Source organism: Glossina fuscipes, unplaced genomic scaffold (genome assembly GCF_014805625.2).
Source record: "Glossina fuscipes isolate IAEA_lab_2018 unplaced genomic scaffold, Yale_Gfus_2 28, whole genome shotgun sequence".
NCBI classification, from domain to species: domain Eukaryota; kingdom Metazoa; phylum Arthropoda; class Insecta; order Diptera; family Glossinidae; genus Glossina; species Glossina fuscipes.
Window position 1 is genome coordinate 11,468,161 of NW_023998423.1, and position 4,973 is coordinate 11,473,133.

Here is a 4,973-nt window from a genome sequence, read left to right on the forward strand (position 1 = left end):
TTTTTTTTTTTTTTTTTTCATTACATTTTTAATTTGCAATCTACTCAAAAAGATAATAAGTGGATGGTATGGAGATTGGTACTTGAAAAAAAAAAGTTTGAAATTGTTTAGTCTACATAAACGACAGGCAATAGCACGCTCTTAGACCAAAAAATATAGAGTAAATATAGAGTTATAGTGACGTGATGTCGTACTCTCTCATTTGGAACGTTACAGTCCACCAAATCCATTCCAAATATTGGATGACAGTAGAAGCCACCCACTCGAAAATGGTCATGTCTTAGTAACAAATGATCTTCTTTCTCGCTTAATGGCTTACTTTATGCGATCAATCAATCGAGGAATGTCTCCTACACGTGTAATCAGATGAAGTTCACGAAACAATTGCAAGAAGCAAGTAGGGAATGCCCGCAACCTGGAATATGTGCGTCCGTGCGATAAGTGCTAGGTCCGAACCGAAGAAATACTACCTACAGCTGCCAGTCCTAATCAAATTATGATATGGAACGTGCGTATGCCACTGTGGTAGTTGGGTTTCTTAATTATTTATCAATGCGATAGCCCATATATGAGGTGACAATGCCAATGCTATTGAATGATCGTCCACTTGAAGCGAGCAATGTAGTAGAGATAGTCGTCATTTCAAAAAATTCTATCCACCTTTTGTTAAACAAAAATTTGGGCAGAAGAAAGACGAATAACCATCGAGTGCGCTCAGGCTTGAAGACATTTCAATAAAGTGTTCGGTGGTGCTTCACAGAAACAACATCTAGAGTTTGCGTTTACTTATGAGCACTGAAGCAACATGTCCCTCATTCGATCCATCTTTGACCTTGGCTGCACACCTGCGACGAAATAGCGATTGCTTGGTTCCATATGAGGCAACTTAGGCGACTTCGTTGACAAGATTGAAGCGTCAGTTTTTGCTACGCTCGTGCGATAATTTTTAAAAGGACGAACATTCATCAGCTAGTGTTACGCGAACGTATTGCAGCGCTTGAGTGATAAAATAAAAAGACGATGTATTTGGCGAGACGAGAAGTTTTGCTGCACTTGCTAGATCAAACTTTCGTTACGGGGACGGCTAAATAAAATAGTTGAAGTTTGAACTGCTTTCTTCCTCGCCGTAATCTCTCGTTTTAGTTTTCTTTCACTACTTTTTCTTTCTTATTTCTGCGAAAATGGCTTCGCGATGGTAAATTTTGTTTCCAAAAATCAAAAGAAGGCGCCTACAGTTGAGGGTTATCTTTGAGATCAAGACAATTCTCTTCTGAAGCTATTGAGCATTCACTTCGATAAGTGTATCGAGTTAAAAGGAGACTTGGTTCTCGGCAATTTTTCAGGGCTTTGGCATTTCCTTCTCTGCAACTACGCTCTTCTGACTGTCATCAATTTTTAAACACTGAAAAATATCCTATTGTCTCCTCAACTCTTCCTTTTTCCTTTTAATGCTTGACTAACTATTTCCTTTTAATGCTTGAACTTATTTATTAATTTTTTTTATTTTCCAAATCCATTTTATTATTTTAAATTATAATTAAATATAAATTTTTTAACTTTTCCTACTAAACGCTGGAAAGTAGTTTCAATAGTTTCCTAAAGAATTGTAAAAAGAAATGAAACAAAAACACTGACACACTAAAAACAATTTAAAAGCTACAAAACTGACCGCAAAAATTTTACCAAAAAAAAAAAAAAAACTGAAAAAAAAAACATATCAAATAAAATCCATCAGGCGGGAGCTTAAGTACATCAACACATCAACTACAACGGTAATACTAAAAGCAGCAACAATAACAATGTAGAGAACTAGTATGGAGGACAAACAATTTTATGGTGTTGACGTTTTGTACAAATGAAATTTATGCGTTTTTACAAGTTAAAGCGGTCAAGTAACGAATTTACGACATTTAACTGCAATTTACGGCAAAAGCCTCAATATATCTCCAGTAAAACCACGCACATATAATGGCACGCATGCACACGGAGAAAATTAAATCTCTTGTTATCCTGAAAAAGCAGCAAAAACACGCAAAAGTTGAATGACTAAAAAGTTGAAGAAGGGTTTATTTGCTGGCTGTGGCTGATGCTATCGAGTTTCTTTTTTTTTTTGTTTTTTTTTCATTTTTTAGTTTTAATTTTTTTTGCTTTTGCCTTTTGGAAAGAAAAGGAAGTTAAACGATTATCACGAAGAAGAGCAAGTGAAGATTATGAAGGCTTATAGGAATTTATAGGGTAAAGAATTAAAAATTTATAATAAAAACCTAAATGAAATTGAAACTGCTATGCTGTTAACGCCTCGCTGATGAGATTTAATTGAACAGAATGTTATGTAACACGTTTTTAATTACGCTGCTCTCAAAATGCCAAAATCTCTAATCTGAATATTCATTTGTACACTTATCGATACGAAGTTACTGTATACTTAGCTTGTTGACTTATTTGCAACAGCTGCAATCACGTAACTATTAATTTGTTTGCTCATGGAAAGAATAATTGGATTTTTTTAAAACCAGTGTCACTAACCAGTGTCACTAAAAGCTATCAGCAATTTTTCTTTGCCGCATTGCAAACTCTTTGAATATTACGCGATAGTAGAATGCAGAGCAGTACAAGCAAAAATCATAGAAATAAATGCATTTTTACTTCCCATATTCGCTGACCTGATTCTCGCTGGGAACAGCAGAGTCATCGGTATTTCCCAATTCTACCGTGAAAAGAGATATCAAATGCCTCGCTGGCCTAAACAACCATCTAAACCTGGTTGTGATCTGGTTGCTTATTATTAATCGTAAGTTCAAAAATTTCATATATATACTCACGCGTACACACGAACGGAAAACAGTGATTATGAGATGAGTGGCTACCGATAAACTGATTGACTTCATTGTGTGTATTTCTGGACAAATCACTTTGGTTCGAGATAGGAATGACGGTAAACTGCTTGCTTCGGCAATTGTCTCCAGCTGTTCAGAGAAAACAATTGAATGCGAGTCTATTTCATGTATAGTTGCATAGCAATTCATACGTAGCGTCCACGAATCAGGGATGCGATTAGCAATCGTAATGATCTCTGTCCAAGGTTGTTCAAAGCAGAAGATGGGCTAACGGAATATGTGTATGGACTGACCACGAATTGCTTCACTGTCCACAATTCCAGTGTTCACACACCTTTTTCACACTTTTCCAAGAGCTAAATTTCTCACAAAATTGAAGTCTTGCCACTGCACTGTAGCTTGAACGTAATAAAGCGTCTTCAAGAAGAGAAAATAAATGAAAATAAAGATAGAGCGACTTGTTACGTTATTTAAAATTATTTATGGATTATTACGTAACCTGTGAACGGATTTCGAAAGTTTATCTGGTTTTTGGAAAAAATAAAAAACAAAAAGTGCTGTAGTCTTGCGCCAGATCAACCCTCTCCACCTAATATAACAAATGTCAGAAATCATTCCTCATTCTCCATACGAAGGTGTACATTTCATGTGGAACTTAACGCGGGAGGGGCTTAAAACGTGGACATAGAGTTGGTCCAAATTTAAGAAAATTAATATTCTTATCAAAGATTCTGTTATTTTTTATTATCATATATTAGAAACAAAATTTTGCTCTGATGCAAGCGCCTTCTTCTCATAAGAACTCTTATATGAGCCGAGCTCCCAAAGCATAAACCTATATGGTCGAAATTTTCAAATTAAATTTTCATCTTGAAATATTAAAAGTTAGTCATTTTTCCAATATACAGGCTTTCCTAATGTCTACCGGGGAAAGCATCCAAAGGGTTTGCCCATTCCAGTATGTTGCAGCATTAGAGACATTTTGAAAATTGGAATCTTTTTCATTTAATGGCTTTTCCAAAATAAGAAGCCCGATCCCGTTCACTTTCAATAGGGTTCCTCCTTAGATCAATACACATTAGTGTATTTTCTCGAAATATCTCAAATTCATGGGCAAACATCAGATTGATCCAGTGACGAACGTACAGAAAATTACTTTGAATCGTTCAGAGCAATAACAGATAAGTCTATCTTAGGTCTATCTGTTTGTTGCATACATCCACATGTAAAGTGCGCGGTATCGCAAGTGACGCAGCGTATAAAGAATGCGATAACATGGCAGTCAGATGAAAAAAATTCTCTACTAAATAAAAATAGCAGACAGAGTCATATGAAATTCCTTTAGAAAATACCTCCCCATCGTGCAGTACATTATTTGTACGCAATGATCGTTATGTGCTTGAACACCTCTAAAAGGTATTTTTTTCGTCCATGTGTATATATGTAAAATACATTAGAGCTGCATGTACTCAAGTTTTCGTGCTTGGCCGCTAGGCATGAATTGAGTAGCGGTAACGGTGATTGTTTTCTTTTATTTTTTTTTTTTTGTAAAGTAAAAGTTTTCAATTAATGTCATCACCGACGTTACATATGCGAGCATCATTCAGCACTCACTATCATGCCGATATGTTGACGCGCGCCCAGGTGTATGTATATATGTATGCCGCTGTCTATAAAACTATAAAATCTGATGTGTCTGGACTTTTAATTTAAATCAATATGTACGTAAATGCAGAAAAAAAATAAAAAAAAAAAACGTACCACATGTAATACTAAACCAGAACACATTCTACCCTAAAACGCACAAACGAACCCCCCCAAACTATTTTTACTACGTAAAATTCAGCAAGAAAAGGAAGCAAAAAAAAAAAAAAAACAGAAACAATTGACACCGAAATGTTATAAAATGGAGTAGAACCCGGGCAGATGGTTATGCCATATAAAAACCCCGAAAAGAAAGAAAATGTGGAGAAAGAGCAGGGAGAAATGGTGAAAGAGTGATAGTTTAAGTGTACGTAACGTGAAAGGCCCACATGCCTGTAGTTTTCAATTTCAACAACGATCTATTATATCAAATGTCAGTGGGTTTTTGGCTCTAACTGATGTCAACACTTTTTTCTTTTTTTTTTTTTTTTT